This window comes from Myotis daubentonii, chromosome 9 (assembly GCF_963259705.1).
Source record: "Myotis daubentonii chromosome 9, mMyoDau2.1, whole genome shotgun sequence".
In the NCBI taxonomy this organism is placed as follows: domain Eukaryota; kingdom Metazoa; phylum Chordata; class Mammalia; order Chiroptera; family Vespertilionidae; genus Myotis; species Myotis daubentonii.
Genome location: NC_081848.1, coordinates 58,358,170 through 58,374,424, shown reverse-complemented (window position 1 = coordinate 58,374,424; position 16,255 = coordinate 58,358,170). Strand labels below are relative to the sequence as shown.

The 16,255-nt window shown below is 40.6% G+C and overlaps 1 protein-coding gene across 2 annotated transcripts in view; it reads right to left on the bottom strand.

Annotated features, from left to right (window-relative positions):
- Positions 1-16,255, bottom strand: part of NELL1 (neural EGFL like 1) — a 705,206-nt gene that overhangs the window by 177,345 nt on the left and 511,606 nt on the right. The gene's annotated exons all lie outside the window — the stretch shown is intronic.

Genomic DNA, 16,255 nt, shown 5'->3' with positions numbered 1-16,255 from the left:
CCATTGTAGCAGTATGAATAAAGTGCTGAGAGCATATGGGGGAAAACATGATTAATTGTGCCCAGTGGACTGAGGCAACGCTTTGCAGCAATGCTGGCATTTGAGTTAGGCCTGGAAGAATGGATAGGATTTCTGTTAGGCAGAGAAGCACAGGAAATGGGACAGTTCAGGTCAAGTTTTGTCCTGTGCAAAGGCACTGAATAGAGGAGGAAAATGAACAGGAGTTTATCAATGTTGGAGACTGAATGTAGAAGACAATGCAGTGGGCCATGCAGGGAAGCAGGGACATTTAAGAATCTGTGAACCACCCTCTCCATCTCCACATCTCCATCCACTTCCCGGAGTTATTAGTTACCTTAAAGCACAATAGTGTAATGCCTGGATATCTGTCTAGAAACTTCTCTTTTCTTCTGTTCATTATTCTAGTTAGCTGAAGACAGTGCTTAGCTAATGTCTTTTTTACTACAAGGAATAGTAAAAAATGTTCAATCAGAAACTTTCACACACACTCATAGACATCCAGAAATAAAAAACTTCTTCTTAGTACATGTAATGCATTCTGATATTTTCCATTGTATTGACTTCCATTGTATTGTATTGAATTGTATTGCATGCATTGTATTGCATTCTATATTATTTATAGAATGCAGCTATGATCCAATGACTTGCTTTCCTAACCCACTAAACCTGCAGTTTGAACTGTGCATTTGTTTCACACATTCTTGGTAGTTGCCATAGTTTTCTACTCCATAACATCCTGTGATAGGATGAGGGCACAAGGTCACTTTATCTTGATATCTTCAAATGGGGATGTCGGTCTTAGCTCTAGAAAGACCAATAGGAAAATGGCCATTTTCTGTGGCTGTAGCTGCAAAGTTGAAATACTTACTGTGTAGGTAGGCCTGTATAGATAATCACTGTTACAGATTAACTCAATAGGGTTGATTCAGGTTGAGGAGAGAGATAATGTGTCCTTTTGCATTATTTTTGGCCTGTATACATGCTTCTCTAATTATGAGATTCTCGAGGACCAGGGTTATTTTTTTTTCTTCAAACTTTCCATTCCTCTATATCATCTTGAATGCTGGTGATACTAAACACATATTTATTGCCAGATTATATAGAGAAAATAACAAGTTTGATAAGACAGTTTTGTTTATAAAACTGTATCATGAAGTCTGAGATAAATACATGGGATGTAGTTATCAAGTCAGATCAATCAGCTTTAAATATTTATCAAGCATTGTCCTGGTAGGGTGGCTCATTTGGCTGGAGCATCATCCCATACACCAAAAGTTGTGAATTCAATTCCTGGTCAAGGTACATACCCAGGTTGTGGGTTCAATCCCAGGTTGGGGCATGTACAGGATGCAACCGATCAATGTTTCTCTCTCTCTCCCTCCACTTTCTATTTCTCTGAAATAAATAAGAACATATCCTCAGATGAGGCTTTAAAAAAAGATTAAATAAAATTTATCAAGCATCTACTATGTTGATACTCTTAATATGACATGATCCCTGTTCTCCAGGATCTGAGAGACTAATACAGTGTGACTCTCCCTGAAGACAATTCCCCCTCAGGGGACATTTGGCAATGTCTGTAGTCATTTTTAGTCGTTTTAGCTGTGGGAGTGCTACCAATGATGCTGCTAAGCATCCTATGTGCATAGAACAGTACCCCAGAAAAGAATTATTCAGACCCAAACGTCAACAGTACCCAAGCTGAGCAAAGACAGGCAGTCATTTACTTAGTCATTCAGCAAATGGTTATTGAGCAGCTTCTCTATCAAGGATTATTCTGAGAACCAAGGTTCATGCAAAACAGCTAAAAATATTTCAAGGTATCGGTTTATATTCTACTGGGAAAATATGAAATGAAAAAATCAATGTGTAAGTTAGATGATAACAAGCTATTTGACAAAAGATACAGCAGAGCAGAGGACAGGGTCTGTGCCAGTGGGGAAGATTGTAATTAAACAGGAGGATCGTGACCTGGCCAGCATGGCTCAGTGGTTGAACATCACCTATGAACCAGGAGGTCAGTGTTTGATTCCAGTCAGGGCAAATGCCTGGGTAGTGGACTCGATCCCCAGTGGGGGGGGGGGGGGGGGAGGCAGCCAATCAATGATTCTCTCTCATTATTGATGTTTCTACCTCTTTCTCCCTCTTCCTTCCTCTCTGAAATCAACAAAAATTATATTTTAAACAGGGGGATCATGAAAGGCCTCACTGAGTAAAGGAGAATGAGTGCGTTGGGCAGATATCAAATAAAAGAGTGTTCCAGGCAGAAGTTACAGCAAGTGCAAGGGCCCTGAGGAGGGAGGAGAGTGTGCAGATCATGAAGTACCTCACAGATCCCAGCAATACTGCCTGCACAAAGGCAGTAGGAGGTAGACAATAGGAGAGGATTGTTTCTGCCTGGAAAGTCAAGAACAGCCCCTCAGAAGCGCCAAGGCCTCAGCTGAATCAGAACAATAATAACCAGGCAGATTGGGGCCAAGGACGATTGAGTCACAGGACAGGGACAGTATGTGTAAAGGTGTAGAGGCCTGGAGAATCCTGGGTAGGTGGAAAATGGCTTCGGCTCTCTGGAGGATCTGCTGTGAGGAAGGAGGATCAGTGACTATAACTGGTGTTTTACAAACCCAGGCTTTTGGCAATTTCACAGAAGAGCCACTCTGCTTGGCCTTTCTCACCAGTTGACTACCAGTCTTAGGAAGGATTTAGGACCGCCAATACTATCTTATTTTTCCACAGTTTAATTTCATTCAGAATAAGAGTGGTTGGCTTTTTCCTAGGAAGTCAGAGTACAAATGTTGAATGAGTCCGTTTTTATGAGTTTAAAATCTCTGCAATGTATACATGGAAGAATCATATAAAAGAAATAGCAATTCAATAGGAAACTGCTAAGAACTTGGGAGTGAGGAATATTCAGCCTTGACTTTGTAATACCAAGGCTGTGTGTGTGTGTGTGTGGGGGGGGGGTAAATGACTGACATATTATCCAAATAACCTGATGCCTAGAGAATTCTTCCACACAGAACTTTGTGAGCAGTTAAGCACATGAGTCTGGTAACAGAGACCTAGGGGCCAGTCTCAGTTCCAGCCCTTATTAAGCTGATTAATTTATTTCCAGCTTTATTCAGATAGAACTGACATGTAATATTGTGTATGTTTAAGGTGTACGACGTGTTGACTTGATGCATTTATATATTACGAAATAACTACCAGTATGACTGAATTTGAAAATTTACTTCATCTCCTCCAGCATCAAATCCCCTATTTGTATGACTAGGTCAATAAAAGAATTTATGTCATACAGGTATTACCAGGATTAAATTGGATAGTGGAAGTAAAGTGCCAGGCACGCTGCTCACACATACTAAGTGCTCAATAAAGGTTAGTTCCTCTTTAATCTGTCAGCCTCTTTCTCTCCAGTGTAATTCCCAGAGTGCAGCATTTTCTTCTCAAATATTGAAACACTTTGCCATCTGCCTTCCCCAAGGAGATGCCAGAGTTTGAGAGATGGAGGAGTACTGGAATCAATTGAAAAGAAAAAGATGAGGGATTAAGACACAAAACCTAAGAAGAGGGAGAGAGAGAGAGAGAGAGAGAGAGAGAGAGAGAGAGAGAGAGAGAGAAGAGAGAAGAGAGAGAGAGTTATAGAAGCATGGAGACTCCTAGGTAGGACAAAACTAACTTCAGAAAGTTAGGTGAGAACTCCTATGATGTAAAAGCTAAGGCAACTGTCAAATAATATCTTTTCAACCAAAACTCTGAGAGCAATTCAAACTTTGGTGCTCAGCAATTATAGGAGCACCAAGAAATGGGAGCTGGAAAGTGCTGTCTGTGAAAAGCAGCTGCGGAGAAAGCCAGGGTGAGACGGTCAGAAGGCTGCCAGCTGCACTGTCATATTGGTGCCAACACAGCTATATTAACCCTGAATGAGAGAGGTGGCTTTTATGAAATAAATTTCAGCAAATTTTCCCAGGGAAAAGCATCCTTCTTTTTGTATGTAACCACATGGAATTAGATGCTAAACCCTGAGTGAGACATGCATGCCAGCTGCAGTGGTCCTAGCTGGGTAATGAGGGTAGGCCAGAGCCCAGAGAGGGCTTCTCCACTTCCCACCTCTGTCTTGAAACCTGAGCAATTTCTCAGACTTGTAACACATTTTTTGCTTTTTTAAAAAAGTGCTTCCCCAGAACCTTAAAAGATGATCTGTAAGGATATCTTCATCTTTTGATGAATGGGACACTGCAAGGAGAGAAGTTGGATGACTTGCCCAAGAGGAAGTGAATTAGGAAATGGACACTGAGAATTCCAGGCTCTGGGATTCTGACATAGCGTCAGGTGCCTGAGCGGTGAGGCCAGCTTCAACCAATGGGAGAAAACTGTTGGGGAGTTTTAGAAAGTGGGGAAGAAAGGAGACAGGGTAGAAATAATGGAAGAGAGAGTTGAAAAGAGAAAAAGAACAGAGGAAAGAAAATGAAGAATTACCTTAGCAGCAAATACTACCCGCCCCCCCCCCACCACCATTTCAATACTAACACATACTGACAGCTAGGCTGTCAGGTGACAGACTCTGGGACATACGCAATCTGAGTGCAAAGCTCAGGTTCTCCTTCTTCTAGCTGTGCAACCTGGAGCTAATCTAGTAACATCTTGAAACCTTATTTTTCTGATGACAGAACAGGAAGTTAAAAAACACCACCTTTTTTATATGGTTGTTATAAGTAATAGAAGTTTCTGTAGGTTGAGCACTTAGATCCAGGTGCACTCAAAAGATATTGAGTATTATTGACATTATTATTATTATTATTATTATTAGTAGTAGTAGTAGTAGTAGTAGTAGTAGTTATTGTATTTGAAGTAGTTATATGCTTACATACACAGTGGGGGAACCCATTTGGGGAAAAATACATTGACATGGGGAACTAAAGGTAAAAGAAACCATAACTCACAAGGTTACTAGGCTGTCATTTGTATTTTGTGGAAGATGTACTATTTTTCAATTTCCTGCTTAAAGATCTGAACCAAGGAATTCAGAGTTAGAATTATTAATTATCATGTTGCAGAATGCAAAGAATTCCAAAGAGCTCTGCTTGCTAGAGGATTCAAAAAACATACATTTGACCTTTCTTTGGCTGCCTTCAAAGTCAAAACGCAGGGTCCTCTTAAGCGAGCAGGTCTGATTAATGGCCGCTTTCACGCTGCACACGCCCGCTGGGCCTTGATCCTTCACCACTGCCCGGTTATCTGTCTTCCCGGATGTTTAGCAATATCTCATCTATAACATGCGCTGCCCTCATTCTTGAGCTAATGTTATTTTTGAAATATCTAGGCTCAAGTCCCTCAAAGTGTATTTTGAATTTATAGGCAGCATGGTGGAGGTAAAAAAGCACAGAGGAACCTGGATTAAATCACTAGCTATGTGACCTTCAGAAACTCACGCACCTTTTCTGAGCCTCAGTTTGCCCACTAGTGAAATAAAGACCTTCATAGCTCTTCTCTAAGCTGCTATGAAGGTTAAACGGCAGGAGAAACATGAGAACAAGTAGCCCAAAGCCTGATATATTGCCTCCCTCTCCAGATATGTCCCTGGCCACTTTCCACCAGCAGCCTTATCCCAGCAGGTATAGTCCTCCAAACATTCTGAGGTTGCTTTTCTAACCATGTGGTCAGCTCACATGAAACTGGCCATGAAGGGAATAAGCAAGATGGCCCAGCTGACTACTCCCTGAGGATGCTATACAGGAATGTGTATGATGTCCATCTTCCTGCCCGGCTCGGGAGCTGTTCATGGAGAGAACTTTAAAGGATGTTCCCCACATGCACAGTGTGCAGAGAACGCTGAATCTGACCAGTGCACTGATTCCAGCCGAGAAAAGACAGGTACAGAGTACCCAGGGGAGAGGGACGGAAAGAAAAGGCACTTCACAGCCCCAGCCAGCATTCTCTGAGTAGACAGAAGATAAGAGCAAAGCCTCCCATAGAAATCATTGAATAACATTTGGCCTCCAGGACAGAGTAAGAAGGAGAAACTCAAGGAGGGGGCGGGAAGTACTTTGCAATAAAAACTAGCCTGTGAGGAGTCAGAATACCACTGGACAGGATCCAGAATGAACCAAATCTACTATTAAAGCCACACTGATTAAGGGTCATCCTCAATTTTTTACTTGCTCATTTGTTTGTTATTTTAGTGAGAAGGCGTGTGGGATCAATATAAGAATCCACTGCACGCCTTAGAAATCTGTGTTCTATGATGCCACACTTAAAATTTATTTAGTATTATAATAAAGCATGAGTTCAGCTATTCTCATCAAACATTTTCATTTCTTTTATAAAGTTCTCAGTTAATAAAAATCTAAGAATTGTTCATCCATTGATCTATCAGTTGAAATTCTACTATGCACCCAGTGCTCTGCTGTGCAGTTAACATATCAAAAAACTATCAACTGAAATTCTTCAATGCATCAAGTACTCTGCTAAGCAGTTAACATACAGCAATGATCAGAGCATGCCATGTCCTTGATCTTATGAAGCTTATCTTTTGGGAAAGGAAAACAAACAATAAGCAAAAGCACAAAAAAATTTCAGATAACAATAAGTGCTATGGGGCAAACGAAACCAGCGTAGGGAGATAAGAAGTGTTTGGAGAGGAATTACTCTTTACTTAGGGTAGTCCTTGGAAGGCCTTATAAATTGACATTTGCACAGAAACAAAAATGATGATAGAGTGCAGAGCAGGCAGGTATTGGGGTGATACGTGTCTAGGCAAAGGGAACATGGGACTACACCTACTGTATCCAGGAATTGCAAGGAGGCCAGGTGAGCTAAGCACTGAGTCATAGGAGATGGCAACAGAGAGCTCATGGGAGGTCAGTTCTCCTGCGGTCTTAAGGACACTTAAGGGATTTGTGTGTGTTTTTTCTCTGAAAGAAATTAAGAACCACTGGAATGTTTTGTGCTAAAGAGTGACATAAAGTCACTGAGGTTTTAACAGGATTTTTCTGGCTGCTATGTGGCAGAAAATACAGCATGGGGTGGACAGACAGTAATGAAAGTACCAGTTAGAAAGCTGTTATAACAATTCAAATGAGGTCCCCTGAGCCAGTGCTACAGAAGTGGAGAGGTGAGAGAAGTTACTGATGCTCCCAGTATCTACAGACCCAACAGACTGCGTGTGTAGTAGAGGTGAAACCTTTGTCAAGAGAAGGCATGCTAGGCAAGCAGGGTGCCACTTTCCTTCTATAGAATTAGAAACCAAGGAGGCGTTGTTGTTGTTTGTGTGTGTGTGTGTGTGTGTGTTTCCTTCTGACAATAATATGAGCTACATTTACATGTATTTTCTCTGCCTGTAATATTCTTCCCATTGATAAATAGAGTAAGTGCTACATGGCCTCCAAATCTCAGCTGAAATATGTCCTGAACTGGGAGGCATTTTATAATGGATGACCCTCCCTAACCCCAGGCCTCCAGTCTAAGTTAAAAGCCTGTCTCAGTTTCTGAGGGCTGCCACAAAAAATCGCCACAGACTTGATGATGTAAAACAAGTAAAATCATGCTCTCACAGTCTGCAGTCAGGTTCCTCTACAGGCTCTGAGAAAGAATGTGTTCCAGGCCTCCCTCCTAGCTCGCAGTGGCTATTAGGGATGCTTGGCTTGTAGCTTTCAAAGTCCACTCTCTACTTTCATCCTTATATTACCTACCCCGTGTGTCTCCATGTCAAATCTCCCTCTCATTTCTCTTTTAATGACACCTGCCACTTGGTGTAGGGCTCAAGGTAAATCTAGATTGCTGCTATCACTTCAAGATCCTTAACTAGATCTTCGAAGACTCTATGCCAAATAAGGTCACAATTGCAGATACTGGGGTTAGGTCTTGGATATTTTGGAGGGCCACTTTTCAACTCACTACAGGTCCCCGTTTTTATTCATCTTGTGGACCAAAAAAGGGAGCTATAATAAATCATAAATTCCTGACTTGGAAGTTCCTGGTGGGTAATATTTAGTGAAAGATTTTTAAGACAGTCCTGTACAGTGTTCTTGTGCATCTAGGCTAACATACCTTTGCAGTGAAAGAAGTAATACCCCTTGAAGGTGTAACAACCTTCGAAAGCACACATCATAATTATCCTGTAATCCAATCCCTGCCTTAATTTCTCTCACCTTCCTGTAATATTCCTTACATTCCCTCCTTCATTCCAAATTCACAAGAGAAACTGTAAAACTGGTCTTCTCCAAAGCATTTGAGATCTTGCTTCCTGGCAACTGTCATCAGTTTTGGCTCAAATAAACTCTGATACAAATTCTCTATAGGCATCGGCATTTGTTAGGTCTAACTCCTTTGGCACACACACTTCCTCATAGCACTTACCATCCAGTCTTCTAATTGCCTTCTTACTGATCTGTTTGACCTAATAGGTTTGAGCTTCTAAAGCAGACAGACCATGTCTTTTATCACTCTCTCATCCCACATACACTTCCCAGCACAATACATAATCAATAACTCCTTATTGAGTAAATTAATTACAGATCATTAAGCAAACTTATTAAACCAGCAAAAGATTTAGCTGACTCTCACCAGGTAGTTTAAGCTTCCTATTATCATGAGAGAAGACACTCAGGTGTTGGCATCAAACACTGGACTTAGGGCTTTACTATAATCAGCTAGAGCCATACTGACAACACATTCACCAAACTAGGGACTCAGATGATATTCATTACAATAAAGTATGAAGCTAAACTGTAATCCTACCTAATAAAGATTGAATATGCAAATTAACCATCACTCCACAACAAAGATGGCGGCCCCCACAGCCAATAAGGACGAAATATGCAAATTGACGTGACAAAGATGGTGGCAGCTAGACCAGGACACTTGCATCATTGCCATGGCAATGACGCAGGCATTCTGCCCAGCCCCGGCCACTCTGGGCAGAATGTGCACGCAGGCATGGAGCGGCCGGGGCTGGGTGGGATGCCTGCTATGATGCGGGGTGGGGGGGAGGGGTGATGGAGGGAGCTACAGAAAGGTGGCAGGGCCAGAGGCAAAGGTGGAAGGCGGCTCCAGCCAGAGTGAAGGCGGAAGGCAGCGGCCAGAGCAAAGGCCCGGATCCCGGGTGCCGGAGGGACGCCGATGCCAGCAGCCAGGGGAAGAAATGCCTATTCTTGCACAAATCTTCATGCATTGGGCCTCTAGTATAATAATATATGGAAACCTACAGTTTCACTATACATAAGTAGAAAACATAAAAAGGTACCGCTATCATCAAAGACAATCTAACATACATTCCAAAACTTAAATGCAAATTAATCAGTACAGTTGGTTCATTGCTAAATAAAAAGGGTAACATTTTACTAAGGAAATACAGTAGACTAAGTTTTATGTTTGTTTTTTCTTTCCCCCCCCAAAGAAAGGCATTTCAGAGTAAGACGAAGCCTTGTGGATATAAAAGAAAAACAACAAAAAAATAAATAGAACACCATTAAACACCAAAAACATTTTTGGAGGGTTTTCAGCAACCTCTTTTCTTAATGTGGTACATTTCCTGAATAGTTTTTCATGCTGATAAAACTGAGGTAGATGCTTCCAGTACATGCCAAATAGACTTATCCAGGTGCTGGTGAATTACATTTTTCTGGAACCATAAAGACCATGAACAGGTTGACTATTCTCAGGCATGGTAACATTGTCAGCTCCTATAAAATAACATCACTGATGAGTGGTAAATTTCATCTCACAGAGTCATCTAAACCATCACATGTATACCTCCTGCTTTCAAAGCAAAAATAATCTGTTCCTCTCATTTTTCTCTTAACATTCATCTAAGAGTTGTAGGTATAATATGGAATCATCCTCCATAATTCTACGCTCACAGATATCTTTTAGGCCTCTTCTCTCCATCTCATCACCACTTAAAGAAGTCTTCCTTAGAATGCCACAAAGAGCCATAAATACTTTCATAAAGTTTCTCTCAATATTTCTCAACATGTTGCACGTATTCTACCATCAATATCTCCCCTAGAACACATCATAGTATTTTGCATGATTTTCCAACCTGTAATGTTATTTCCCACTTATCCATTCATCCTCCTAGTTCAAATGGCATCCCTTTTATAGGGATTTTCCCAGGCCTCAAGAAATAAGATATTTCTTCTTCCTTGTTATCCCAAACCTTTGCTGTAATCAGAGGCCCTAGAAAAATCACTGTACTATATTCACATTTACTATATGCCGATAGTGCATTAAGCTCTTAATACTATTTATCTATTTTAATCCCTCTCTAAAATACGATAAGATAGGTGCCATTATTATTTCAACTTAAGGTAATAGAGGCTTTAAGATGACAACTACCTCCTTAAATTTACATAGGTCTTGAGTGGTGGTGTGCCTGCCACATATTTTTTGAAATTGTTGGTTTATATATCATGTATTGCTTAACAAGCTTATGAAAGAGCAAGAACTGGAAACGCTCATTTCGGCATTTCTTCCAGTATCCAGCCCAGGGCCTGGTACACATTAGATAAATGGAGAGCAGGAGTTTAACAACTGAATGAAAGGATGACAAATACAAAGAACACTATTCGATCTAACATGTTCTGTCCTATTTTTTCAATTCATCTCGTGCTCAAAGTCTTCATCATACTGAAATAAATAAAACAAGGCTTTGGGAAATAGCTCAATCATGTTTCTACCTTTTAATGTGATCTAAATGATTCCATATAAGAAAAAATACCTTATATTAAACAGAAAAATAATACATATCCTAGGAGGCATTTCAACCCAAGTTGCACAGCAATACTTCACCTGGTTCTGAATGCCCAGCCATAGAGGATCATTCTGGAACTCCTTGCTCAGCCACATCAGTGTTGGCTCTCCCTGGTTGGGGTATAAGACTTTACTCCACTCTCTTTCCAGCTCCTAAGAGCTTAACCTTCTGAACCAATTATCACAAGTCAAACCAGGACCCTTCTTCCGGACACGTCTTGTTCCAGGGGCTCCACGTATCCCCATCAGTGTAGAACACTTAGTAAGTACTCTAGTCTCTGGCTTCCAGAGCTCTGACTGCAAAATCCTGTGCTTGGCTCAGCTCTAAACTTTCAAGAATGGAGATTCAATTAATAGATATTTCTTGTTCACAACAATGACTCAGTGCTTAATGTTATATGTGTCTATAATGTTGAAAGTTAAAAGTGACTATCTTCAGGGAAATGGCACCTCTGATTAATACCTTCTTATGATTCTGTTTCTTAAACAAGACAATTCTTTCCCATTTTAGGGCTTTTCCATTTGTTGTTCCCTTTGCCTAGCATATGTTCCTTCAAGGTGTTCACATGACTCACATCTTCCCTTCATTTTGATCCCCCACTCAAATGCTACCTCCTCAGAAATACCTTCCACAACCGATAACTTCCCAAATGGCACCACTGAACTGTGCCACTCCCCCCTGACTCTGTTCTGCTTTGTGCTTCTTCACAGTACTTGTCTCTCCAAGATATCGTAGTGTCAGCAGCAGCAGAGTGGCTGACATTCATGGAGCACTTAATTTCAGCAAAGACTGTGCTAAGCACTTGGCACAAATTGGTCATAGAATCTGTACAGCTAGCTTAACAGTTGATTATTTCCATTTTGCCCCATGAGGTAACTGAAACATATAGAGTTTAAGTAACCACCAAACCATCCCCATAAAAGGCTTTCCAATGCTTTGGAAACTGCAAAGCTGTGTGCAAATGTCCATTATTGTTATTGTCATCAAGAGATCCTGGATTGGGTGTAAGCTTTGGCCCTCAAATTCTGTGTGATCATGAGCAAGTCATTAAACTTTGGGGCTCTCATTTCAGTTCTTTCAAAGATGAGATAGTGGGGGAGATGGGAAAAGATTAATCAAAGAACTTATATATGCATAACCAATGGACACAGACAATAGTGTGGTGAGGGCCTGGGGCGGGGCAGGGCTTGGGAGGAGGCGGGTAAAGGGGGGTGGGAATTGGGGGACATCTGTCATACTGTCAACAATAAAATAAAATTTTCAAAGATGAGATTGAACTCAATGGTGTTGAATGTTCCTTTCAACTATAGCAATATTTTAGTAATTCTCCAAGTCTGCACTTTGCCTTTGTGAAAAAGAGGAAAATCACCTAAATTAACAACGTGGCCAATTGGAATTTTCCAGAAGGCAAAATCCAAGATACTTAGGAAGCCAAAGCCCAATCACAGGTAAATCCCATAGCCTGTGCACCTACAATTACAGCACGATAACTGACACAGAACTCCCCATGTTAACGCTGAACAGCAAATGGGTTAAATCTGCATCGACTATTTGCTTAACAAAGTAGTCAGTGCATTATGCAGTCTTAGAGAGATGCTTCCATAAAAAAATGTTAAAATTAAACTTCTGGCACTTAACGAATTAAATTACAAGGAAAATTCACTTAGGGTTGACACATCATTCCCTGGAGAAGCAGAATAATTGAGGTGTTCATAACACAACAACTATCAATGCATGGCATTTTCCCAGCCAAAACGGCTAGAAATTCATTGAAACACCGTGATGAGGCAGTCAGGCATTACCCTCATTGTAAAGATGGAAAACTCCTGATTTGATGCAACCTCACTCACATCCAAAATACACAGTTAGTATGTGGAACACGTGAAATTTGGATATGGGGTCTTTTGACTTCCAATTCTCTTTTACGTTATATTCCCTCTGGGAATCAACCAGCCCAGGATTACTACCAGGTGCCACTGTTGTTTTTTCTTCCTTTATGTTATGCACATACAGGAGACTGTTGAGTTTTTGAATTGGGATAAAAAGAAAGCTGTTATGAGAGATACTTAGACCAGCTGAGTGCCATTCAGCAGATTTCAGATGAGTTTGCTGTCTGGGTTTACACAACCACATACACATCATGCAATACTACTGCTTCTAGGAGAAATTTCAGGCCTGATGCCCACATGTGTGATTGATGGAACTCAATTAATGCTTCTCTCTACTGTCTGATTTGTTAGTGACACCAAGTTATCTCAGCATGCTACGGCTGCTCTGAAATCTCTCCACTGGCTCCTGCTACAATTGGGTATTGATTGGAAAATTCTATTACTGTACTTAGTTACACAGCTTTCAATAAACAGGTCACAGACAGTGCTGTGGCTGGTTTCAAGGAGAGCTGAAAGACCCGAGGGCAACAGGATGCCTGAAAGAATCAGCAAGAAGCCTTAAATGCTCAGGCAAAATGCAGGGATCTTCTTGTTAGAGTGCAACCTGGTAAGTTAGCAAGTACTGATTCACTTCTGGTCCTAAAATAAGGGAAACCTGCTGTACACAAAATTTAAAAATGTTTAACACTCACCTGATTGTGCTTCAAATAAAACACAAGAATAAACACTGGACATGTGATTTTTTGGAGGAGCTAACACATACCCAGTTCAATTAACATTTATTGAGCAACCTCTCTATCTCAGGCACCAAGCTAGACTTGATTATCATGATCAAGAGTTGACAAACTATAACCCACAGGCCAAATCTGGCCAGCCATCTATTTTTATAAATAAAGTTTTATTGGAAAATAGTCAAGCTCATTAACTTGTGTATTGTCTTTGGCTGCTCTTGTTCTACCATGGCAGAGTTGAGTAAGTGACAGAGGCCATATATCCCGTATTTACTCCCTGGCTCCTCACAGATAATGTTTACTGTCATGTGGGCTAGACTAGTGTGAGAGCAAAGGTACTCATAGGTGATTTGAAAATAAAATCCTGAATTCCTAATAATTGCACACAGAGTGATAAGAAACCATTAAGGAAAGGTTTCTTAAGCTTTCCTAAGGCTGCCAGGAGGAAGTGAAGCATGCGTGTTTCTTTTTATATAATTTTTATTTTATTTTATATTTTTATTTATTTTTTACAGAGAGGAAGGGAGGGGGATAGAGAGAAACATCGATGAGAGAGAAACACCGACCAGCTGCCTCCTGCACACCCCCCACTGGGGATGTGCCCACAACCAAGGCACATGCCCCCGATCGGAATCAAACCTGGGACCCTTCAGTCCACAGGCCAACGCTCTATCCACCGATCCAAACCGGTTTTGGCGCGGTTTTTTTGTTTGTTTGTTTGTTTTTGAAAGAATGAGCAGAGTTGCCTAGGTGAAGTTAGATAAGGGAAAAAGAGGAGGTGAAAAACAGAAAGACTTGCATAAGCAAAAATACAAAGTTGTAGAACAAGGTCACTCATGCATGTGGAAATGCAACCTCCATAGGAGCAGCTGAGCTCTACTGGTCTCAAGAGGAAGCCAGGGGTCTGCTTATGGGAAGTCTTATATGTCATACTAGGGGGTCTGGGCTTTATGTGCAGGAAATTCAAGGTGATTACAGGGATTAAACAAGAGAATACATAGTCAACTTTCTATTTTGGAGAGATCTCTCTTGGAGTAGAGAGGAAGATGAATTGTAAGAAACAAACTTGAAAGCTGTTAGACTTGTGAGGATATTCATAGTCCCAATGACAGATATTAGGGGTGTGGGCTATGGTTGTGGGGAAATTTCCATTCAATAATATCAAAAGGAGGAGACTAATGAAGAGGAACATAGGCCTCATTGATGAACTGCCAGAAAATAATGCTGACCAAAAACATAGCCAACATCTCTGACAAGTTTTTATGCATCTGATCTATATAGGAACAGAAAATCACAGCAAGACATCTTTGGTGGGTTCTGAATATAACAAGGGAAAGTTGAGAAAGGTAACAACAGCTGAGTAAAAGAAGAGAAGGATAACTAACAATGTGCTCTATGCGAGACACAGTGCCAACCTCTTCACGTACATACTATTATTTGAATATTTCTACTGCCTAAAATAAACAAAAGAAGGAATGAGTGAGTGAATGAATGAATGAGTGCTAGTGTACATTTTAAAATGAAGAAAATGATCTCCCTTACGATTTTGTAAAGAGGCTGCGACATGACAGGAGCTCAATGAAGTTTTGGTATCTTTCCTTATGGGAGTGCTCTGAAAAGTTATCCTTACTTAATCCAACCAGAAGTGAGGACTTTCTTATTCGAATGATGATTTTATACACCAACTCTCAACCTAACTTTCTGCAGGTACTCAGGTTCCAATGAGAACAACAGTTTAGACTTGGCCTTGACATCACAGAAGTTCCAGTCCATGGTACTGCTGTACACATATCTCTTAAGGTAGTGAGAGTAGAGTTTGGAAGCAAATATCAGAGTTTGAGTCAATTCCACATTTTGAATATATATATTGCTCCCAAAAATGCCCATACTTTGAATAATTATAAAGGCAGTGTTTATTAAAATACAATTCATTTTCAAAATTGAGTTATAAACTGTTAAAGTGTGTATACATTTTTTGGGGGGGGCACCCTGTACATAATAAACAAATGCACATGGTCCTCTAACTATGTTGGAAAATCTAAACAGGGAAAATGAGATCTCAATTGGTTTCTTCTTAAGAAAAAGGGTATTATTAAATATGCAAGTTTCTTTATTTGAAACTCTTAACTCCATGTGAAGTTTGCTTGCTTTTCCCCCCCAAACCTGCATAAATTATACACGTCAAGTGTTAAAGTAATTAAACCAGGACACCATTAGACTGAGGTGATTCTAATGCATCTGCTGCCTGCATAGGCAAATGAAAACACAAACAGTCAACCAACTAGGCTTTCCCAAATAAAGCAAGCACTGGAGCTATAGCCAATCCAAAAATTTCCTTGCTTTATGTCCATGTCTTCTCTAAAAAAGTCGTCCCTTAGCTCCTGCTTTGGGAGGAGTGCTGCTCCATTCAAATAGATGTTTGTCCAAATAAACTCTAGTAAATCTTAATGTACCTCAGTTTATCTTTAAACACAAGAGTGGGGGTTCTAAGAGCTGGCTGGCTCTGCATTTAGCATAGTGTGAGGTACAAATAAGGACTAAATAAGTGCCTTCTGAGGAGGATAATGGCTTGGTGTGGGGAATAGTTTCAGCTACTGGCCATGTGCACTTAGCTGGAGAAATTATATTTCCTTACCCTCCAGTATCAATTCACGCCCAATTAATACAATTCCTCACATACACTCCAGACTCCCACAGTCATAAACACTAATTACTTTGAATTGCCAACATGGGGCCTTGTTTACAAATGCCTGAGTTTCCCACTTGAAATAAGACTCCCCTTTGCCTCCCACAAACCCACTGGTGAGAATTCAAAAATTTGTACAGAATACACTAGACCTATATTTGTACTGTTTAGAGAT